This window comes from Gobio gobio (assembly GCF_949357685.1).
Source record: "Gobio gobio genome assembly, chromosome: 2".
Taxonomy (NCBI): Eukaryota; Metazoa; Chordata; class Actinopteri; order Cypriniformes; family Gobionidae; genus Gobio; species Gobio gobio.
In genome coordinates, this window is record NC_137098.1 from 38102838 (window position 1) to 38129561 (window position 26724).

Genomic DNA, 26724 nt, shown 5'->3' on the forward strand with positions numbered 1-26724 from the left:
TTAATACCTCTCTGGCTCAGTGCCACTTTACTCAGCATTGTTCAATGTTTTATTTAGAGGAGCGGCAGGTTAAGGTTTCACTGGGCTGTCGCCCCTTTAATCCCCCTGACGGAAATATCAGGGTGGCGATCCACCGGCTGCCCATGGAGGATCAGAGGCAGCGCCGCTCGGGTGGAAATGATGTCTCACTTCCAAAGCTTCTCACTTCCTGCTCCGAGGTCGTTTGCATGTGCCTGCCGCATACCCATTTCTTCAGAATGGCAGGGCTACGGGCTTACTGTCAGATGTGCCTGTTTGTAAATGCTCATTCAAAATGAACAAGAGCTGGCAAATCAGGTTATTTTCCTTTGTGTAGATGGTGCAGAGGCACATATCTGCAGGCGCCAATATTTTTTATCAAACTTGAGCCAAATGACAGTTCACTTCATTTCATTTTAGCCCTGGCCTCTAAAGTTCTGAATTAATGAATGTGATTTTTGTCACTGGTGGCTTCAGAGAAAGAAAGCGAGACAGTCAAAGACAGACAAAGAGGAAGGGACGATGCTTTAGTATAAGCAGATAGTGGGTGCTGAGGGCAGTGTGCGTATCTGCCATGATGCACTCAGACAAGTGAATAAATCAGCCTACAATTAGGACCTCTGATTTCATTTATGCAACCTAGGAGCGCTCCTGAGGCTGATCCTGGCAGATGTCATTTCTAGCCAATTGATTTTGTGACTGTCCTGGGCTGCCAGCACCAGGCAGCCTCCGTGCCAGATTAAAGATGGAATTTAAGCATGAGCCAAATGACCGTCCAGGCAATTTAAACATGAGAGGGGAGATCTCGCTCACACGCGGGCTGACACATACGCCTTCTCATTCACCTTGCGTAGATCGATAAAAGCACAGAAAACACACACGCACACACCTAAAAAAACACATGCTTCAGCGGTTCTCAACCTTTTAACTTTTTTATCTTTTTAATTGTGTTTGATTATTTTAAAATAGTTAATAATACATGTATTATTTTTAATATTATAACACTTTAAATGAAGGTCACATTAGTTAACACTAATGCATTAACATTAACAATGAGCAATACATTTGTTACAGTAATTATTCATCTTTATTAACATTATACAAATGTACATTTTAGTTCATGTCAGCTCAGGTTCATTATTAAAATCTAATGTATTAGTAAAATGTAATGTTTCATTTAATTTTTAAGAAATGCTAAAGATTATATTTCATTATTAGTTCATGTTAACTAATGTAGTTAACTAATGTTTACAAATGGAACCTTGTTGTAAAGTGTTACATTTATTTTTATTTAATATTTTATTAATTTTAGTCATTAAGACAAATTACTGTCCCTGTAAGCATTTTTTTTAATATTATAAATAGATTTAATATTATACACAGTTCTTTGTGATTAATTAAGAATGGTGTGGTAATTTTTTGTAATCAATGGAAACAACAACAATCTGGGGTTGTGGCAATCTTTGCATCTAAACTGGTTTAAGGGAAAGTTCACTGAAAAATTAAAATTCTGTCATCACAGTGGATGGTAGCCATTAACTTCCACAGTAGGAAAAAAAACTATGGAAGTCAATGGCTATACTGTCAACTGTCTGGTAACCAACATTCTTCAAAATATCTTCTTTTGTGTTCAACAGAAGAAAGAAACTCATACAGGTTTGGAACAACATAAGGATGAGTAAATGATACCAGAATTTTCATTTTGGATGAACTGACCTTTAAGTAATCCTGCAGCCCCCCTGGAAATTTGCTGAGGGCCCCTAATGGGTTTCGTTCCCCTGGTTGAGAACCACTGCCCTATTGGACACATAAATTCGACATCATAAAATGAATTAGCCATCCTTTTACCACATCTCTGACAAACATGGAATACATTGAGCATGTGCATGAGGAGCGAATAACTTGTATATCATACAGCTGCACAAGTCAAGCACTGTTTTAGTCAACTACTTCAAAAACAGTTAGGAAGTGAGAAAGTAAACTGTGAGGAAAGGTATGCAGCCTTCTCTGTCAGACAAAAAAAAAAAAAAAAACTCACATGCTGTTTTGCTATAAAAATGGTAAAGTGATGTTGCTTCTCAAGTCATTATTAATGAATACACTAGAAAAATCTAACTACAGCGGAGACATGCTCACCCTGGGGTTTTAGCTGCTAGAGCAATGCCACTCTCACTAAACTACACGCAATTACATAGCCAATTTCTCACAGTCTGGAGGAAAACAAGGCTCGTGGCTATATAGCAGAAGATCCACTTTGATGTAGAACATTTCTCAGGTCATGATAAATCAATATGCATACAATAAAACAGAGGATAACTTACTGCAGCACACAAAATGTTTCACATCATAATACTCAACGCTATACCTTTTATATTTTCATTTGATCTCTTCTTTTGTTAGCACAATAGAGAGAAAAGAGCATTAACAACATTAAATGTGTGATTTAAGAGGATTAATATTAAATGTTCAACATTTCCAACATGAGATCCAGATTCTTTGCAACAGATAATCATTATTATCTGGAGGGCGACTGTTTGGACTCTCTTACTTTATCCACTAGTCCTAATTAGAGACAGATCTAAATATGTGAAAGCCGTGCATGGCAGGTCTTCCTCACCCTCTCACATGCAGAATTATTAAAGCATTCTCCAGAGCCAGCTCAATTTGTTATTCTCCTTCTGTCTACAGTATGTGTTCTCGCTCTCCTCTGCAGTGTTTGTTTTATTTCATAATCACAGGGATTCTTATCATTAATTCCCATTTGCAAATATGAACAAATCAAAGTCATAACAACAAAGGCAGTTTTCAACGTGGGTCATGTTTTGTTTACAAATGCTAGTTTGATTAATTACATTTTGATTTGATCTCACTTTTATTTTTGGATCAAGTGTTGTTTTGTTCTAATAACTCTTTATATTCTCAACTTTATTTATATTGGCCTTGACAAAATATTAGAACAAACGATATGAAGTTATCTCACTTTTCAAGGGCTTTAACTGCAGCTCTTTAAATATCAATCAAGAAATCTAAGAGACTAAATTAGTCTATGAAAAATAATAACAAAATAGGCCTACGTATGTTTACATGAAAGTATACAGAAAGCACAAATAAAATGATTATCCGTCCCCAGGGAATGGCCGGATTTCTTTTTGAGCTCTTATCTTCTGACTGGTTTCTTAAAATTGGTATAATAGGTGTACCATTTGTTATTCAGGCAAATCTTTGGCATGAAACTTTTGCTTGAACAAACCTAAATGTTCATGGGCAGGCCCAGCATGAACAGTCGTTCTGAGGGGTAAAATTTCTTTCAATTTGTCTCAAGGGGTGAGGTTCATGATTTATTTCAGTACAGTGTGTGTAGTAACATCATTTAGCTTATTCATGTGTTTTATTCTCAATGCATGAACATGTCTGGCATCTTCAGATTCATTGGTGTTCCTGGGGCCTAACTGCTCTTTCTCATAGCCCTTTATAGGATGTTTGAAGAGAGCAGAGGTGTGAATATCCTCTGTGACACAGGCATTAAAAATGAAGTGTCTGGCTACAGAGACTTCTGTGGACTCAGAAGTGGATTTATTCATGGGGTATTATGGATAATATTCCACATTCTCTGTACATTAAAAACTGGCAGAGGTTTTCTTTAGGAAAATGCTGCTCAAGTGGAAACCCAGATGTGCTGCATACTTATAAATAGCTTCAGAGATAATTTCTTGATATTTAGCAATAAATATCATATTTCATAGCATCATAATATAATATAATTAATATAACATAATAGTGGTGTAGTTGGTAATATTTCAGTTAACACTTATGCCAGTAGGTGGCGACAAGACATGAGTCATTCAATCATTGACCTCAACATATTCGTTCAAAGCACCGATTCATCCGAGAAGTAAACAAATTGCTACTTTTATGAGTCATTGGATCAAATTTTCAGTTTTCTAACTTAATGTATTTGTGAAAGCAAAACTGAATTTTCAGCATGATTACTCCAGTCTTCAGTGTCACATGATCCTTCAGAAATCATTCTACGCTGATTTGCTGCTCAAGAAATATTTCTTACTTTGTTTCTTATGCTGCATACTATTTTTGTGGATGTATTTGTTTCGGGATTCTTTGATGAATAGAAAGTTCAAAAGAACAGCATTTATCTGAAATAAAAATCTTAGTATTATAAATGGCATTACAGTCATTTTAATGTGTCCTTGCTGAATTAAAAGATGTATCTCTTTCTTTAAAATAAATGTTTGAACAGTATAAGTATAAAAAGCAAAACGCTTATCCAAGGAGGCTAACGTATAAACATAAAAAATGCCAAGTATGTAAAGATGTATTCTGAAAAGTAGCTGTTTCATAGAACAAAATCTTCATGCGTCCCTCTCCAGCACAAATACCAAATGCATATTTCGCACGGGTCAAATACAGAAACTCTGATGTGTTCTCCTGTCATCTAAGCTAAATACAACCCTCTGTCACAGAGACATTGATGAGGTTTTATCTCCATGTGAGGAGATAAAATGAGCTTTTGGCCAGCAGTAGTAAAAATCGCTTTAGCTCGTGTGTGTGTGTGTGTGTGTGTGTGTGTGTGTGTACTTGTCTACCTATCTAACAGGGGACCTTGGTGTCGTAACACACTCACTAACAGGGGACCTCTGAGCCAAGAGGGGACATTTTTCAGGTCCCCTGTTGGTCATGCTTTAAATCATGTTAAAATCAAGTAAAAACACTAAAAAAACGCTCTGGTGATTTTTTTTACTTTTGACCAAGTGGGGACCTACAAGTGTGTGTGTTTAAATAATGTGAAAATTAAGTAAAAACACTCTAGTAATTTTTTTAAAACTTATGACCAAGTGGGGACCTAAGTGTGTGTGTGTGTTTAAGGTCATACTCAGCAGCTCCCCTGTAGGCTGGAGCAGGAACTGTAAGGGCTCTTAAACACACGTCGTTCACACACACTCCTCTATTGTTTGAATGGCCTGCTGTCCCAGAGAGACTCTGCTGTTTAACAGGCTGCTTACTAAAGGAACAAGCATTACATCTCTTTACTAGATATCCTGACTAGTTTCAAACTTTGCATTACATTACAATTAAATTCTACACAGAATCCTAGAAAAAAGGATTTAAAAATCTAAACAACCAGAATGTAATTAGAAGTTTTGTGTTTGTATTTTTTATTTTAACATATTTTAATGACAGTAGCCTATATTCATTGAACATTATTTCATTTATCAAAATAAACAGAAAATAGTACAAACTTTACTATTCTTTTAAACAAGTGTTAAGACATTATTTAAAAAAAAAAAACATTTTAGCTCAAGTATTTGTATAAATAATGTGTGACTTTTGCCCCATGTAAAATAGGGTTTAAAAGCCCCAACTTACCACCTTATACATTTATGAGTTTTTTAAACAAACCACTTTTGATTTATTTATGATTTACACAATGACTCGGTCCCCTGTTAGATAGTAAATCACGACACCAGTGTGTTTGCGTTGTCATTTCTTGCCATAAACACACTGTAGAGATTTAGAGTTTTTATAGCAATAACTGAGTATTAAGAGTTAAATCAAGCAGAAATATTTCTCTAATGTAGTAATTGCAGATGCTCTTTGAATAATGATTATGTTAAACACAATGACTCGGTCCCCTGTTAGATAGTAAATCACGACACCAGTGTGTTTGCGTTGTCATTTCTTATCATCATAAACACACTATGGAGATTTAGAGTTTTTATAGCAATAACTGAGTATTAAGAGTTAAATCAAGCAGAAATAGTTCTCTAATGTAGTAATTGCAGATGCTCTTTGAATAATGATTATGTTAAACACAATGACTCGGTCCCCTGTTAGATAGTAAATCACGACACCAGTGTGTTTGCTTTGTCTTTTCTTATCATCATAAACACACTATGGAGATTTAGAGTTTTTATAGCAATAACTGAGTTTTAAGAGTTAAATCAAGCAGAAATATTTCTATAATGTATTAATTGCAGATCATCTTTGAATAATGATTATGTTAAACACAATGACTCGGTCCCCTGTTAGATAGTAAATCACGACACCAGTGTGTTTAAGTTGTCATTTCTTGCCATCTCACACACACAGTAGATATTCCCTGTATATATTGAGATAACTCAATTATATGGTGACTTGCATTAAAATGTTTATCCGTCTCAATTAAATTATGTGAACTGAATGACTTTTAACATTGACACTTTAGTTGTTTAACCAACTGATGATTTTCAACTCAGCAATCAACACACAACTGAGTTTTGACCTCCAAAATCTTATTATAGTGTATTTTTATGGTAAGTATTGGTGTTTTATGTTTTAAATCAAGCAGAAATCACTCTTTAAGGAAACAATTGCAGGTCACACTTTATACAGTGAACATTGGATGGTAAAACACAACGCCTGTTTGATTGCTTTGCCATTTCTTGCCATCACAAACACACTGTAGAGATTTTGAAGGTCAGAACTAAATTTTATGGTGACTTGCATGAAAATGTTCATCCGTCTCAATTAAATTATGCGAACTAAATGACTTTTAACATTGACACTTTAGTTGAAGATTTTCAACTCAACAATCAACACACAACTGAGTTTTGACCTCCAAAATCATTATACAGTGTATATTAAATTTAAATAAAAAATATAAAATTTCTTTACAAAACAAGTTTGACTCTCTACTGCTTATTCATTATTGTTTATGTTACATGGTCTATGTTTACATTACAGTATAAAATTGTTACTAAGTTTTCCCCTTTTATATAGATGGTAATGACTAAATATCCTCGCACACCGAAATTTTCACACATTAAAAAAAAAAGATCAAGCACGTTTACACACAGCCTCTGAAACTTTCCTTCGTCATCAAAAAAATCTGATCAGGTTCAGTTTTCTGCATTTTTCGCATCCATAGCAAGCATTTTAAGAGGGGTTTCAAATTTCTGTGTTATTCATTTTTGTGTTAAAATTTTGAACATAAGTTGAACAGTTTAAAAAAGAAAGTGTGAACGTTCAAATTAGCCTTTATAGTTCATAAAGTTTTGCTGGCGTTTGTATCTAATTGAGAAAAGAATGAATAAATGATCCACAGTTTAGCCACATAGGCTGATGTGATCCCTGAGTCAAGAGTTTTGAAAAAGTGATGAGTATTCAGAAATGTGTCCTAGCAGATGTTTAAAAAACCCTGTAATATCACTATTAGTAAGGGATCACCGTATAATATCAGTCTTTAAATGTGAGATATTTAAAGTGAACCTAAAGTATACTTGCAATAGTGTGATTTTAGCACAATTAAATATACTTAATGGATGTTTCGCAAAAGCGTTGTTTAGTGATATTGCGTCCTTGTGTTCCTGCTCTACGTCATCATCAACTGTTGAAGTTCAATTACAATACTCAAGAACACATGTACAGAGGTTGCACAAAAGTACCCGGATGTTATAAGATATACAAGTATATGAAAACAATGTCTACAATAATATGAAATAAATGTTTTAATAGGTTATGTTTGTGGTTATTTTGTGTTAGCCACTATATAATATGCTGGGATGTTTAGTTGAGCAACAAGTTCGCAGCACATCTCAATTTCTGTTCTGTGTCCTCACAAACTTCTGAGCTCGTTCTTTCAAGATCACATAGCAAGACTGGTCTCCACGAAAACACAAGTCCCTTCTTTGCATTCCCAGAATTGCGAAACAGCCATCATTAAGAAATGTGCATTGTGCAATAAAGAAATACTCCAAGAATAATCATAATATTTATACCAGTAAGTCTGATGCAGGTCACTAGGGTTTACAATATTTTATGCTTTAATACTATCAAAAAAATTGTTACGGCCATTTCACACTGAACGCGACAAAGTGAGGTGAATCGTTGATGAATGAAGGTTTAACACCGAACGCCACTCAAACCATCATCGAGGACTTGCTATAATTATATAATAGGCAGACATGCATTATTTCTAGTGATTTATGATTGTAATATAATTGACCGATCCAGAGCGAATGCGATCTCTGACTCATAACACTCACACACGTGGAAGAAAACGGACAATTCTCTTCTGATAGCATATAATGGTGGAAAAAGAAGTAAACTTGAGAATTACATATGGCATATCTTGCTTTATTATGCTGAGATTGATCGAGCCTGGTATAAATAAATCCATACAGATCTATTGTTTTACAAAAATAATCTATTGTTTACAAAAGGAGAAAACGTGTGTACTTTAATGTAAACTTGGACCATGTGACATAAACTGAAGTTAACAGCAAAAAAAATATACTATAATGCTGACTGTTGTTAGTGTTTTTTGTTGTATGAGTTAAAAGTGTATATGTTGGGTGAATCCTCATTGTGTTCTGGAAGAATGAGTTGATTTAAGACATCAATGAAGTGTTTTGGTAGTTTTAGCACATTTTGAACGTGAAATTATGAATAGAGAAAGGTGTCCTAGCGATTGTAGCTGAGAGATAGACGTCAAACAGACTCAAACAAAGACCCAGAATTCTGTGGTGTTACAGTGCTTTAAATGGCTGCTGTAAGGTTTCTTTATGAAATAACAGGCACAATGGCAAAGATATTTCTGCAAAAACTCCAAAGTAATGTTCGGTTGCAGAGAAAGTCACGAGCTAAAAAAACTCTATCCTTAATGTGTGTATTTAGCCCAGTGTAGATTCGTTTGCTTACACATCCCCCAAACTCCATTTACATATGAATACAGGAAAGGCCAAAGCCATTGTCTCACAGGTGAGGAACAGACCTTAAAGAGCTGTTACACCCATGTCACAGAAACCAACTTCTCATCCAAGCTAGAGAAAATGCTGGGATTTACCTTGGAAAATTAAATCAATGTACACTTTTTCCAATCCCTAAAATTATTATTTTTTTTATTAATTTTAGTTAAGTTTTGAACATAAGTTAGGGAGTTTTGAAAAGAGAATAAAAAAAAATTCAAATTGGCCTATACAGTTCATAATGTTTTGGTGGTGTTTGTATTGAAGTGAGAAAATAATTATTATAAATCGAAAGATGTCGCCATTGAATGTATTTTATGCCAAATCAATGATAAATTATGACTTTTGATGGCCCCACTTTATATTAGGTGGCCTTAACTACTATGTATTTACATAAACAAATAAGTACAATGTACTTATTGTGTTCATATTGAATTGCAAAACACTTTTGCTGATATTGAGGTGGGATACGGGTAGGGTTAGGGACATGTGTGGTTGTATTGGTAAGTTTAAGGGTAGGGTTAGATGTAAGGGAAGTGTCAACAGTGTAATTTATACTGTGTAAATTATTACATGTAACTACAGAAATTAATTACAGATGTAATTACATGCAGGTATATTTAAAAATGTAAGTACAATGTAAAGACATGTATGTACACAATAAGTGCATTGTATCAAATGGATAATTAAAATGTTAGTACATAGTAGTTAGGCAACCTAATATAAAGTGGGTCCCTTTGGATTTTAATATAATTCCTGCAGAAATGAGTTGATCATCGTTCTGACTTGAATGTGTTTGATCAGTTCAGAAAGCAGTGTGTTAGCATTCAAAGAATGTGCTAAAAATATACAGTTTTACAGATGGTTAGGTACGAATAACAAAAGTGTTCGTGGATTTTGGAAAATGTGGTCATTGAATGCATTTTGTGTGAAAGCAATGAAAAATGATTCACAGTTTTTAACATATCAATTTAGTATTGGCCAATGCAATAAAAAAAAAGAAAGTAAAGCGATATGCAGCAAGCTGTGAGGCTAAACACCAAGAAAATATCACTTCTAATAAGATGAAAATTTAATTTAATTTAATTTAATTTAATTTAATTTAATTTAATTTAATTTAATTTAATTTAATTTAATTTAATTTAATTTAATTTAATTTAATTTAATTTAATTTAATTTAATTTAATTTAATTTAATTTAATTTTTAAAACAATTTAAAACATGTCAACAATTATTTTTTTTTTTTTACATTTGCTGGGACACATTTCTCAATCCTCATCACTTTTTCACTGTTCACTTTTTGTCTTCACTCAGTGATCACATCAGTCTATGTGGCTAAACTCTGGATCATTTATCATTGCTTTGGGCACAAAATGTGTTCAATGACGACATCTTTCAATTTACATTCATTCTTTTCTGACTTTGACACAAACACCACCAAAACATTATGTACTATACAGGCCAATTTGAACATTTTTACATTCTCTTTTCAAAACTGTTAAACTTATGTTCAAAATTTAACACAAAACTAAAAAAATAATAGAAATTTGCTACATTTAGACAGTAATACCATATTGAAATATACAACCCCAAATCAGAAAAAGTTGGGACAGTATGGAAAACGCAAATAAAAAAAAAGAAGTGATTTCTAAATTTACTTTGACTTGTATTTCATTGCAGACAATATGAACACAAAATATTTCATGTTTTGTCTGGTCAACTTCATGTCATTTGTAAATATGCATCCTTTCCTGTCATTCAGACCTGCAATTCAGACACATTTCAAAAAAAGTTGGGACAGGAGCAATTTAGGGCTAGTACTGAGGTAAAATGGTTAAATAATGATGTGATTTGAAACAGGTGATGTCAACAGGTGATTGTAATTATGATTTGCTACAAAAGCAGCATCCAAGAAAGGTCCTGTGAAGGCACCATTAATGCTGAAAAGTACATAGAGATTTTGGAGCATAATATGCTGCCTTCAAGAAGACATCTTTTCCAGGGACGTCCATGCATATTTCAACAAGACAATGCAAAAGCACATTCTGCACACATTCTGCAGTCCTGGCTGTGGAGGAAGAGGGTTCGGGTACTTGACTGGCCTGCCTCAGTCCCGACCTGTCTCCAATAGAGAATGTGTGGAAGACCCCGTACTGTTGCCCACCTTAAGACTTGTTTGCAGGAAGAATGGGACAAAATTACACCTGAAACACTTCATCACTTGGTGTCTTCAGTCCCTAAACGTCTTTTAAGTGTTGTGAAAAGGAATGGCAACATTACAAAGTGGTAAATGCTTTACTGTCCAAACTTTTTTTGAAATGTGTTGCAGGTCTGAATGACAGGAAAGGATGCATATTTACAAATGACATGAAGTTGACCAGACAAAACATGAAATATTTTTTGTTCATATTGTCTGCAATGAAATACAAGTCAAAGTAAATTTAGAAATCACCTCTTTTTTTTTTTTTTTTTTTTTTTGTGTGTTTTCCATAATGTCCCAACTTTTTCTGATTTGGGGTTGTATTTTGAATCTAAAATATAAAATACTATCAAAACAAATAGATTTAGCTGGTGTTAGTTTTTAAATTGCATTGCCATCCATTCAAAAGAGAAACATTTAGGAATAATGTTATACTGTACTGGACCAAGGACCATGTAACATAAACTGCAGTGAATTATAGTGTAAGTCTTGTTTTGAAAAGAAAATTTTACAAAAGAAAACATTTTGTAATGATCATGTGTTTTAGGTCTGTGTTTTATGATTTAAAAAGTGTGTTTGTTGGGTGATTCCTTTGAATCCTCAGAATCCTTTTTGGTAGTTTTAGTGCATTTTGAACATTAAAATAACTGCTGTGCCAAGCTGAAATTCAGTTTGGAGAAGTGTGTGAAGAGTTTTAAAAAAGTGATCCAAGTATTGAAAAATGTGTCGTAGGGATTGGAAAAAGTGTACATTGATTTAATTTTCCAAGGTAAATCCCAGCATTTTCTCTAGCTTGGATGAGAAGTTGGTTTCTGTGACATGGGTGTAACAGCTCTTTAAGGTCTGTTCCTCACCTGTGAGACAATGGCTTTGGCCTTTCCTGTATTCATATGTAAATGGAGTTTGGGGGATGTGTAAGCAAACTAATCTACACTGGGCTAAATACACACATTAAGGATAGATTTTTTTTAGCTCGTGACTTTCTCACTGCAACCGAACATTACTTTGGAGTTTTTGCAGAAATATCTTTGCCATTGTGCCTGTTATTTCATAAAGAAACCTTACAGCAGCCATTTAAAGCACTGTAACACCACAGAATTATGGGTCTTTGTTTGAGTCTGTTTGACGTCTATCTCTCAGCTACAATCGCTAGGACACCTTTCTCTATTCATAATTTCACGTTCAAAATGTGCTAAAACTACCAAAACACTTCATTGATGTCTTAAATCAACTAATTCTTCCAGAACACAATGAGGATTCACCCAACATATACACTTTTAACTCATACAACAAAAAACACTAACAACAGTCAGCATTATAGTATATTTTTTTGCTGTTAACTTCAGTTTATGTCACATGGTCCAAGTTTACATTAAAGTACACACGTTTTCTCCTTTTGTAAACAATAGATTATTTTTGTAAAACAATAGATCTGTATGGAGTTATTTATAGCAGGCTCGATCAATCTCAGCATAATAAAGCAAGATATGCCATATGTAATTCTCAAGTTTACTTCTTTTTCCACCATTATATGCTATCAGAAGAGAATTGTCCGTTTTCTTCCACATGTGTGAGTGTTATGAGTCAGAGATCGCATTCGCTCTGGATCGGTCAATTATATTACAATCATAAATCACTAGAAATAATGCATGTCTGCCTATTATATAATTATAGCAAGTCCTCAATGATGGTTTGAGTGGCGTTCGGTGTTAAACCTTCATTCATCAACGATTCACCTCACTTTGTCGCGTTCAGTGTGAAATGGCCGTAACAATTTTTTTGATAGTATTAAAGCATAAAATAGTGTAAACCCTAGTGACCTGCATCAGACTTACTGGTATAAATATTATAATTATTCTTGGAGTATTTCTTTATTGCACAATGCACATTTCTTAATGATGGCTGTTTCGCAATTCTGGGAATGCAAAGAAGGGACTTGTGTTTTCGTGGAGACCAGTCTTGCTATGTGATCTTGAAAGAACGAGCTCAGAAGTTTGTGAGGACACAGAACAGAAATTGAGATGTGCTGCGAAATTGTTGCTCAACTAACCATCCCAGCATATTATATAGTGGCTAACACAAAATAACCACAAACATAACCTATTAAAACATTTATTTCATATTATTGTAGACATTGTTTTCATATACTTATATATCTTATAACATCCGGGTACTTTTGTGCAACCTCTGTACATGTGTTCTTGAGTATTGTAATTGAACTTCGACAGTTGATGATGACGTAGAGCAGGAACACAAGGACGCAATATCACTAAACAACGCTTTTGCGAAACATCCATTAAGTATATTTAATTGTGCTAAAATCACACTATTGCAAGTATACTTTAGGTTCACTTTAAATATCTCACATTTAAAGACTGATATTATACAGTGATCCCTTACTAATAGTGATATTACAGGGTTTTTTAAACATCTGCTAGGACACATTTCTGAATACTCATCACTTTTTCAAAACTCTTCACTCAGGGATCACATCAGCCTATGTGGCTAAACTGTGGATCATTTATTTGCTTTGGCACAAAATGCGTTCAATGACGACATCTTTCAATTTACATTCATTCTTTTCTCAATTAGATACAAACGCCAGCAAAACTTTATGAACTATAAAGGCTAATTTGAACGTTCACACTTTCTTTTTTAAACTGTTCAACTTATGTTCAAAATTTTAACACAAAAATGAATAACACAGAAATTTGAAACCCCTCTTAAAATGCTTGCTATGGATGCGAAAAATGCAGAAAACTGAACCTGATCAGATTTTTTTGATGACGAAGGAAAGTTTCAGAGGCTGTGTGTAAACGTGCTTGATCTTTTTTTTTAATGTGTGAAAATTTCGGTGTGCGAGGATATTTAGTCATTACCATCTATATAAAAGGGGAAAACTTAGTAACAATTTTATACTGTAATGTAAACATAGACCATGTAACATAAACAATAATGAATAAGCAGTAGAGAGTCAAACTTGTTTTGTAAAGAAATTTTATATTTTTTATTTAAATTTAATATACACTGTATAATGATTTTGGAGGTCAAAACTCAGTTGTGTGTTGATTGTTGAGTTGAAAATCTTCAACTAAAGTGTCAATGTTAAAAGTCATTTAGTTCGCATAATTTAATTGAGACGGATGAACATTTTCATGCAAGTCACCATAAAATTTAGTTCTGACCTTCAAAATCTCTACAGTGTGTTTGTGATGGCAAGAAATGGTAAAGCAATCAAACAGGCGTTGTGTTTTACCATCCAATGTTCACTGTATAAAGTGTGACCTGCAATTGTTTCCTTAAAGAGTGATTTCTGCTTGATTTAAAACATAAAACACCAATACTTACCATAAAAATACACTATAATAAGATTTTGGAGGTCAAAACTCAGTTGTGTGTTGATTGCTGAGTTGAAAATCATCAGTTGGTTAAACAACTAAAGTGTCAATGTTAAAAGTCATTCAGTTCACATAATTTAATTGAGACGGATAAACATTTTAATGCAAGTCACCATATAATTGAGTTATCTCAATATATACAGGGAATATCTACAGTGTGTTTGAGATGGCAAGAAATGACAACTTAAACACACTGGTGTCGTGATTTACTATCTAACACGGGACCGAGTCATTGTGTTTAACATAATCATTATTCAAAGATGATCTGCAATTAATACATTAGAGAACTATTTCTGCTTGATTTAACTCTTAAAACTCAGTTATTGCTATAAAAACTCTAAATCTCTACAGTGTGTTTGAGATGGCAAGAAATGACAACGCAAACACACTGGTGTCGTGATTTACTATCTAACAGGGGACCGAGTCATTGTGTTTAACATAATCATTATTCAAAGATGATCTGCAATTAATACATTATAGAAATATTTCTGCTTGATTTAACTCTTAAAACTCAGTTATTGCTATAAAAACTCTAAATCTCCATAGTGTGTTTATGATGGCAAGAAATGACAAATTAAACACACTGGTGTCGTGATTTACTATCTAACAGGGGACCGAGTCATTGTGTTTAACATAATCATTATTCAAAGATGATCTGCAATTAATACATTAGAGAACTATTTCTGCTTGATTTAACTCTTAAAACTCAGTTATTGCTATAAAAACTCTAAATCTCCACAGTGTGTTTATGATGATAAGAAATGACAACGCAAACACACTGGTGTCGTGATTTACTATCTAACAGGGGACCGAGTCATTGTGTTTAACATAATCATTATTCAAAGAGGATCTGCAATTAATACATTAGAGAAATATTTCTGCTTGATTTAACTCTTAAAACTCAGTTATTGCTATAAAAACTCTAAATCTCCATAGTGTGTTTATGATGATAAGAAATGACAACGCAAACACACTGGTGTTGTGATTTACTATCTAACAGGGGACCGAGTCATTGTGTTTAACATAATCATTATTTACTATATAAAGTGATTACCTGTGATTATTACCTTTAAAGAACAATTTCTGCTTGTCCAGTCCTATATATATATATTTTTTTTTATTGGTGCAAGAAATCAAATCTCACTCTAAAAATCTCAAAAACAAAGGATATTATTTGGGATTTTAGAGAGCAGAAACTATGTTTTTTATTAAAAATAAGTCACACATTGAAATACCTTTACTGTAAAAACTGTACTGCTATAAAAACTCTAAATCTCCACAGTGTGTTTATGATGGCAAGAAATGACAACGCAAACACACTGGTGTCGTGATTTACTATCTAACAGGGGACCGAGTCATTGTGTTTAACATAATCATTGATCTGATGATCTGCAATTAATACATTATAGAAATATTTTGCTTGATTTAACTCTTAAAACTCAGTTATTGCTATAAAAACTCTAAATCTCTACAGTGTGTTTATGATGGCAAGAAATGACAACGCAAACACACTGGTGTCGTGATTTACTATCTAACAGGGGACCGAGTCATTGTGTTTAACATAATCATTGATCTGATGATCTGCAATTAATACATTAGAGAAATATTTTGTTTGATTTAACTCTTAAAACTCAGTTATTGCTATAAAAACTCTAAATCTCTACAGTGTGTTTATGATGGCAAGAAATGACAACGCAAACACACTGGTGTCGTGATTTACTATCTAACAGGGGACCAAGTCATTGTGTTTAACATAATCATTATTCAAAGATGATCTGCAATTAATACATTAGAGAACTATTTCTGCTTGATTTAACTCTTAAAACTCAGTTATTGCTATAAAAACTCTAAATCTCTACAGTGTGTTTGAGATGGCAAGAAATGACAACGCAAACACACTGGTGTCGTGATTTACTATCTAACAGGGGACCGAGTCATTGTGTTTAACATAATCATTATTCAAAGATGATCTGCAATTAATACATTATAGAAATATTTCTGCTTGATTTAACTCTTAAAAATCAGTTATTGCTATAAAAACTCTAAATCTCCATAGTGTGTTTATGATGATAAGAAATGACAACGCAAACACACTGGTGTCGTGATTTACTATCTAACAGGGGACCGAGTCATTGTGTTTAACATAATCATTATTTACTATATAAAGTGATTACCTGTGATTATTACCTTTAAAGAACAATTTCTGCTTGTCCAGTCCTATATATATATATTTTTTTTTATTGGTGCAAGAAATCAAATCTCACTCTAAAAATCTCAAAAACAAAGGATATTATTTGGGATTTTAGAGAGCAGAAACTATGTTTTTTTATTAAAAATAAGTCACACATTGAAATACCATTACTGTAAAAACTGTACTGCTATAAAAACTCTAAATCTCCACAGTGTGTTTATGATGGCAAGAAATGACAACGCAAACACACTGGTGTCGTGATTTACTATCTAACAGGGGACCGAGTCATTGTGTTTAACATAATCATTGATCTGATGATCTGCAATTAATACATTATAGAAATATTTTGTTTGATTTAACTCTTAAAACTCAGTTATTGCTATAAAAACTCTAAATCTCTACAGTGTGTTTATGATGGCAAGAAATGACAACGCAAACACACTCGTGTCGTGATTTACTATCTAACAGGGGACCGAGTCATTGTGTTTAACATAATCATTATTCAAAGATGATCTGCAATTAATACATTAGAGAACTATTTCTGCTTGATTTAACTCTTAAAACTCAGTTATTGCTATAAAAACTCTAAATCTCTACAGTGTGTTTGAGATGGCAAGAAATGACAACGCAAACACACTGGTGTCGTGATTTACTATCTAACAGGGGACCGAGTCATTGTGTTTAACATAATCATTATTCAAAGATGATCTGCAATTAATACATTATAGAAATATTTCTGCTTGATTTAACTCTTAAAACTCAGTTATTGCTATAAAAACTCTAAATCTCTACAGTGTGTTTATGATGGCAAGAAATGACAACGCAAACACACTCGTGTCGTGATTTACTATCTAACAGGGGACCGAGTCATTGTGTTTAACATAATCATTATTCAAAGATGATCTGCAATTAATACATTAGATAAATATTTCTGCTTGATTTAACTCTTAAAACTCAGTTATTGCTATAAAAACTCTAAATCTCCATAGTGTGTTTATGATGATAAGAAATGACAACGCAAACACACTGGTGTCGTGATTTACTATCTAACAGGGGACCGAGTCATTGTGTTTAACATAATCATTATTTACTATATAAAGTGATTACCTGTGATTATTAACTTTAAAGAACAATTTCTGCTTGTCCAGTCCTATATATATATATTTTTTTTTATTGGTGCAAGAAATCAAATCTCACTCTAAAAATCTCAAAAACAAAGGACATTATTTGGGATTTTAGAGAGCAGAAACTATGTTTTAATTAAAAATAAGTCACACATTGAAATACCTTTACTGTAAAAACTGTACTGCAATAAAAACTCTAAATCTCCACAGTGTGTTTATGATGGCAAGAAATGACAACGCAAACACACTGGTGTCGTGATTTACTATCTAACAGGGGACCGAGTCATTGTGTTTAACATAATCATTATTCAAAGAGGATCTGCAATTAATACATTAGAGAAATATTTCTGCTTGATTTAACTCTTAAAACTCAGTTATTGCTATAAAAACTCTAAATCTCCATAGTGTGTTTATGATGATAAGAAATGACAACGCAAACACACTGGTGTCGTGATTTACTATCTAACAGGGGACCGAGTCATTGTGTTTAACATAATCATTATTTACTATATAAAGTGATGACCTGTGATTATTACCTTAAAGAACAATTTCTGCTTGTCCAGTCCTATATATATATATTTTTTTTTTATTGGTGCAAGAAATCAAATCTCACTCTAAAAATCTCAAAAACAAAGGACATTATTTGGGATTTTAGAGAGCAGAAACTATGTTTTAATTAAAAATAAGTCACACATTGAAATACCTTTACTGTAAAAAAAATTCAGGTCTCCAATTGAAAATTTTCTGTAAATTGATGCACTTTAATTCAATTAAAATTCAAGAAATTCAATTTGGCCAACTAAAAAATTTAGATGTGATCGGTCACTAGAACATTTTCAATTGGAGACCTGATTTTTTTTTACAGTGTTGGTTCTTGAAAATAAGCTTAAATGAGAGATGTGGACGGATCATAAACTGTAAGTATGAAGACACAACAGAGAATTAATTTCTTAAAGATAATTCTTAATTTTAAGAATTTTTTAATTTCTTAAATTCTTTTCTGTAATGTCCACAACATGGCTTTTCTCCGTTGTGTGCTCATTGTGTTCCCTGATGCCTGTGTGAACATTATATATATATATATTAAATAATGAAGACAGACTTGACTGCCAGCTCTCTTCCCTTTCACACACACAGCTCCATTGCAGGCTATGGAGGTCCCCTGTTGGATAGGTAGACATCGGTCAGGTCCCCTCTTGGCATGTTTAAAAAATAAAAAATAAATGCTTATTTGAAGTTATATTATGAAAAAAGACCTTAAAACAAAATTTTGTATCTAAGTTTTGTTTCTTCAAAATGACTAGAAACACAGGTCCCCTCTTGGTCAGTGTGGAGTGATGGTCCCCTGTTGGTAATATAGACGTGTATGTGTGTGTGTGTGTGTGTGTGTGTGTGCATGTTTGACTAAATATGTGGATTTGGCTGTGCTCATTTAACTGTGTGTGGGAATTAAAGTGTAAGTGAGAGAGAAATGCATAATACATTGGTGCTTGGGATGGTTCAAAATTTGCTCTGCTCACTTAAAGAGAGTTGTGCTCAGATCTAGTGTGCCCTGAAAGGGTTTTAGTAAATATTCTGTTTGCTCACCATCAGTATTGTGTTTAATAACGCGGTTGCATATTAAGTAATCTTTTGATCTTTCTTTCATTAAGACACCCCATGTGTGTTTTCCTGTTTTTTTCCCTCCTCACATTTTCAATTTACTATTTGCTATAAAGAGGACATGGAGAGGCTTTTTAATCATAATTTTACGAATAATACCAGGCTATTAAAACCTCTTTAATTGGTTGTGTTTCTGGTGAGAAGCACAACTTTGTTCACAAAACTTCTCATGCTCTCGGGCTGTGTTACGGGAGCTTGTTCAGAGATTTATATGAGCTGTATTTCAGTGGATGTCATGTCATACTGTTGGCTCTGCCACAGGGAGTCGTAACTCATTGAGAGACTACCGGTACCCTGTTATCAGTCCTCTACATGACCTCACACCAAACACGATGATACTAGAGTGTATGAAAACACGCGTTCTGTCAACATGAGCAATGGAAGCAACAAAAGCAAATTACACAGCAATGGTCGGCCATACCAATTGAATGTCTGTGTGACTGAATTCAGTGACATGGTCTAAAATTACATGTTTCAGTGGCAACATTACGAAGGCAGCAGCAGGGGATGCAATCACCTTAATTAAAATTATCGAGAGACTTTGACATAAGAAGGCAGGCCAGGAAAAGTTTAGTCAGGTAGTTTTGAAGTGGATGGAGATTTTTAAAAATACACTGAACTACCTTGACTGTTGTGTTTAAGGCATCAAATGTAATTCTAAAGCATCTAAGAGTGCAGCATCTAGCATGAGCGCATGAATTAGGAAAAAAACAACAGGAAAATCTGGAGAGAAAAATGCAGAATACACAGAGAACAAGTAGGCCAAATTAATATTATCCATAATAACCAATCCACCCGTATTTTTGACAGACATCTTGTTTTCTCAGACTAAAGTGTAGCAATCTAAAATTATGCTAAACAAATTTCAAACTGACTAGTCATGAATATTCACAGTGTAGGCATTTTATTATGCATGCCCGACGTTGTAGCCTATGAATAGCAAAGCAGCACATTGCAAAATAACACACCACGTGCAACCCGGCAATAATAGGACAATATTTAGGTCATAAACAATTAACTTTGTTCTCCTTGGTTCAGATAGCACATTAGGATACACCTTCCATTCCTCAACAATGGGCTAAAAAAATTTCACCTGCACATCCCATTCCCATTTATTCCGAATAACGTTCCTCTAATTATGTTTGCTCATTTATAGGGCTTAATTATAGAGGGAGCCCATAATTACAGAGGAAGGGGAAAGGTGGGTGAGTTTGCTGAGAGGGATCCGTGCTAGTCTAATGCCCATAGTATCATGTCCCAGTCTCAAAGCCAGGACATAGTGTGACTGAGAATGGTCAAAGCCTGCTGTGAGGGAGGTGGCGGCACTGGAAAGTATAGCATGGGAGCGATTTCTCTCCCTTAGTCCAGCGGAGAGAAGAGTGCCGTTTGCTCGAGCGTGATAACCAAAGAAATGAGATTCTTTGACTGGAATTGCTTTTAAATCGTCACATAGCCGCCGTGCGCTCTTCGGTGCATTCCGATTCTCCTTGTGAGTGGAGACTGCCAGCTACGGCCGGATAATACTCCTCTGCCGGCTCCTCTGAGATCAGCCACCATTCAACATTCAACATCATTCAACATTGAATGTTTTTTTGGCGGCATCAACCAGGTCGAGACGAATGCGATTCATTGGCACGCGAGTTTACCCATTGTTGCGTGCGCATGTGTGATGATGAGCATGTGCCGCAGTGCAGGCCTTTATGCACAGAATAAGGGTAATGTGTACACAAAGAGCGATACCACAGGGATGCTCTGCTGGCACGGACACACTGCAGTTCACCACAGAGAGAGGGATATTTGCTTGCAGTAGAGCTCGCCAGGAAACATAATAATGTGTACGCACAAAACTCCCGGGGAAGACCATTGAAAAGCTTCAAAATGCGGAAGAGAATGCGTTCAGCTTTTTGATGGACCATTTTGTTGAATATCAATTCATAGAGGCTGGTGTAATGCCATTAAGGTACAACAGAAGGTCAAAAAAATAAATTTGGGGCCAAATTGACCTGATATTAGGGTGTGGTTTTGGGAATATACATACATCTTTTATGTAAGCCTCAGCAATGTCATTTACACATTTGTTGGTGATAGGTTTAGAAGGAATATGCCTTTCCTGTGGAATTTTGACTTTTTCATAAATTGAGTTAACATTTGATGGATTACTCAAAAATGTTGTCAATTTCATATTTTGTGTTAAAAAAGAAAATTTGTATAAGGGTCTGTGTATTTACTAAAATAATCTGTCCAAAAGCCATAAACAGAAATATGAAAACATTTTGTGTGAGATCTGAAGGTCCTTTCTGCAAGGATTATAAGTAAATAATCATTCTAAAAAGTTGCCAGCAAATAAATATTTCTCATTCTGTATGTACATAGGAAGTGAACAATAAACATTACCGAAACGTTTAAACAATTGTTACATTTCATTATGGCGTCGTCACATTTTACTGTTGCTTGGAGAAATTTCACTACATTGAAAATGGTTTGAAAGTGACTTCAGTGTGAATGGAGCTTTGTAGGGGTGTTACAGTACGTATTCATTTAGAACCGTTTCGGTACAGGGCTTTCGGTTCAGTGCACATGTGAATGCAATCTTTAACCGTTAACAGTCAGCTTGTTTTAAGCATGGAACACACTTCAATCCGAGTTCCCACACAAACATATTAAGTATTCAGTACATTTTATCATGAAATTCAAACGATAAATGCCGTTTTGACGCTCTTTAATGTGACGTGAATCCGATGGCAGCAATGAAATTTACTCTCTCAGGATCCATTAATATACTAAAAACAAATATTAAATCAGTTAATGTGAGTACAGTGGTTCAATATTAATATTATAAAGCGACGGCACTATTTTTGGAGCGCCAAAAAAACTAAATAACGACTTATATAGTGATAACCGATTTCAAAACACTGCTGCAGGAAGCTTCGGAGCGTATCGAATCAGTGAGTCGGATCATGATTCGCATCACATGTCAAACCGCCAAACTGCTGAAATCACGTGACTTTGGTGCTCCGAACCACTGAATCTATATGCTGATTCGTTATCACTATATAAGTCTAAAATATATATATACGTTTTTTTTGGCGCACCAAAAATATTCTTTATTATATTAATATTGAACCAATGTACTCACATGGACTGATTTAAATATGTTTTTAGTACAATAATGGATCTTGAGAGCGTAAATTTCATTGCTGCCTATGGAGGCCTCACTGAGCCTTCAGATTTCAACAAAAAAATCTTAATTTGTGTGGAACGGCATGAGGGTGAGTAATAAATTACATTATTTTCATTTTTGGGTGAACTAACCCTTTAAGGTATGTTGAGGATACATTACAACTTACTGAAATATATCATATGTCGTGTAATCGCTCAATCTGTGTTTCAACCGCGGAAAGACAATAAAACAGCTTGTAAACAATGTCATGTAGCATCACATTTACAAGTCAACTCTTTCACTAAATATATGCACTATATTAGCCTATATATTCCTTATATTCTAGCCTACTTAGCCTGTTAGTGATGTCTTGTTTATTTAATGTATGTTTAAATAAATTTGTCATGAAAATGACAGCCACTGTGGATAGATTTAGAAGTTAATACAAAAACTGCCTTATGTGAAGCTTATGAGTGTTGATTATTATACCTAAAAATAAATAGCAACTGAATTTAGGCTAATAGTTTGGGTTCTGTTTTTAACCTTTAATAGTAATGTGTAAGGGCTCCCTATATAGTTTACAGCATTATCTTTAAGAAACGTTTAGTTATAATTCAATTAATTTAAGGACAGACATATTTTTTTCAGTAAACCACTGCTGAATAAAAACAAATAAAAAGCAATTTTGTAAAACTGCTGTAGGCCTACCGAACTCGTACGGAACAGTGACTTCAAAACCGAGGTATGTACCGAACCATCAGTTTTGTGCACCGTTACACCCCTAGTGCTTTGCATAATTTTTTGGCAAATTTTGATAAACAGAAATTATGCATTAATTGCTTAGCTGGGTCTTCATGCTATGCAGTCTGTTAGTTCACCTCATCTCCCAATCCGAGTCGTTCGTTCTTTTTCACGTCACATCTACATAGTCTGGACTTATGCAGTCTGTACCAGAAACAGAAATGATTAGTTCACCTCTTGAATCTTTGGGTCAGAGTCGTTCATTCATCCCGTGACAGGCCCATAGGCAAAGGCTATGCAGTCTGTAGAGGAAACCGAAATGATTAGTTCACCTCCCGAGCCTTTGGGTCTGAGTCGTTTGTTTTTTTGTCAGTGACTACTTCCCGGCTCAGTATCTTACAACAAATACAACATCAAGTTAGTATTAATGATTGTATGTTATATTATATTTAGATATCTTTGCTTTATTTTCCCCCTCATACAGATACATTTTAAAGCATTAGCAATCTCTTTATTACCACATTCAATGTTATGGAAAAAAAACATAATGACAGTAATTTAAAAATTAAGAAAATAAAAAAGCTACAATTTGAGACCAGAAACACATCATGTAACTGTAAGAGTTAAAACAAAAAAAACAACAACACGCTGGGGGGTGCACGCACGGGATGAAAGAACGACTCAGGCCCGAAGACTCGAGAGGTGAACAAATCATTTCTGTTTCCTGTACAGAACCTATAGGATGTTGCACATGCACGGTCAAAACAAAATGAACGAATCACTCTCTGAGACAACTCGTTGTTCCCAAGTCATATTAAAGATTCATTCAAAGTCAACTAATCATTCATGATCGACCCATCACTATTGAATATTTTGCTGAAATTTCACTAATGTGACCGCATGTTTACACTGAAAATAAAGATTAAAAATGAACGCCTGTCTTTGAAGGAATCAATAAATACAATACAAGTAATGTTTTGCATTCATGTATGTTTTGAGTCATGCATTTTAGGGTTAAAACTATCCTTTGAGTTTTATCAATGGCACAGAAAAAAAGTGTATGTGCGAGTGCTTAGCTACTACTACTACTGTACATTCAAATACCCATTCAGGGGTCCTTCTAAGACTCTTTTCTACCCTTTGATACGCCGCCATCCCTCCTCACATACCCGCTCACCCATGTGAAAGGCGTCTGTAGAGATGTCCCCAAACTGCATCTTTGTTGACATGTTAACTTTAAGTCTGAGCGTCTTTGATCACAGGGATGGTATCTCAGAGGGGAGTGTGATTAAAAATGACATTTTCAATGCCCAAGGACCTAGGCAGCTGGGGGATTTTCCACACAGTGTGGAGTCGTAAGCTCATATACGAAATACACCAGCGATTCCAGCAAAGAGCCCTAACAGGGGAATAGGATATAGCATGGCAGAAAGCGCTCAACCTCCCTCTAGCCTTTTTTGCTAATAGTTGAGAGCTTCACACTGGATGACTTTCAAAGTGACTTGTTCCACCCTTTCACATTAATGCTAGTTGGAATGCAAATGTTCAGGTTCTATTCAGAGCCTCTAGTTTTATGGGTGCCACATCGGAGATGACAGGCCCGGGATATTGACAGCCGTGGTTAGCTCAATCCAGCCTAGAGTTTGGGATTAGACTTCTTTTTTCCAGAAATAGGAAAGCCACTGTAGTAACTATAATCCATGGTGAATGACTTATCTCAGTGCACTTGCTTTTTTTTACCCTTCATGGATCACAGAATAGGTCCACTTCAAATTATTCTCTCTTTAGAGGACATAATGCCAAGAAAGATTCTAGACATCACGAACACGATTTTCGTATTTCTTTGATCAAAGGACTTTTTTTATTAAGACTGTCCCTTAGAAGTGGGTCATGGTGGATAGAATCACATATAACAGACCCTATTCATAATTGATACACAATACATAACATTCTGATAAAGAAAAAAACAACAAGAAGAGGGAGCATTTGTAGGTGAAAGAAAGATAATACTTTTCTATCTTACTTTGTTGAAGGTCAGGTCATGAAGAGGCTGCTGCTGACTTTCTGACTCTTGGCTCTTGGCAGAAAGGAGAGGGAATGGAGAAGATAGGTCAGTGTGTGAATAAATATGCTCTTATTGATCATTTTTTGCTTTTCAAATCCTAACAACAGTTTTCATTTTAAAAGATGTATGCCACTTTTAGTGTTGAGGAAGCTCAATGTGTTTGCCAAGATTTAAAGGGATAGTCACCCCACAGATTTGGAAAAATATGAAGGTTTAATCAGATCACTAATACTATATTATTCTAGCTTCATGCGTTCTTTTTATCAACACTTGAATGTAGGTAAGTTTGATAATAAAAAATAAAAAAAAGCTACATTTTGAGCAAAAAGCTGAAAAAAAATCGCTTTGGTCCAAGACATCTGGATCGGATTCAGAATGATGATCAAAACATAGATGGAGAAGATCGAGTCCATCAACACCCCCAAAGCTTGCACATTCCTGTAACTCGTCCCGGGTCGACATTTCATTCAGTAACATTAGGCAGTTTTGATTTATATGCTGTTTAATGTTGATGATTGCGTTATTTTACATATGCATCTGATTACATTTGATAATGTTTGTTTCTGTTTCTTCACCTGTAACAGGATAACTTACCAATGGCAGGGAAAGGGTTAAAAGCTAGAATATCATGAACAATGATGATGAACAGTTGAGTTCAACTAAAAACTGCTGAACAAGGACTTCTACAAAGAAACCTGAATCTGTGAATTGAATGAGCGGATTAATTTTAAACTGGATTACACTCAATAAAACTCTGATTATTGGTAATAATAGTATTTGTGTACATGTTAGCAAACATAACCACTATGACAATAAAAACAATGGATAACGCTTCAGATTACTGGAAAGTACTGCATATGTAAAATGAAGTTACAGTATAACTTTCGGTATTTATAGTGTACCTATAAAGTATGTACATTTAGGTATATGTTACGGAACAGAGACTCAAAACCAGAAATGGAGTAATACAAAAAGAGTTTATTAACAGCAGAAGGGAAGTATACAGGAAGGTGAGTATTTCAGATGACGAAGGAGACGAACGAGGGAGACGAAGGAGACACAGAGGAGCAGGGAGACGAAGGAGACATGGAGGAGCAGGAAGACGAAGGAGACACGGAGGAGCAGGAAGACGAAGGAGACACGGAGGAGCAGGAAGACGAAGGAGACACGGAGGAGCAGGAAGACGGAGGAGACACGGAGGAGCAGGAAGACGAAGGAGACACGGAGGAGCAGGAAGACGGAGGAGACACGGAGGAGCAGGAAGACGAAGGAGACAGGGAGGAGCAGGGAGACGAAGGAGACACGGAGGAGCAGGGAGACGGAGGAGACACGGAGGAGCAGGGAGACGAAGGAGACACGGAGGAGCAGGGAGATGAAGGAGACACGGAGGAGCAGGGAGACAAAGGAGACACGGAGGAGCAGGG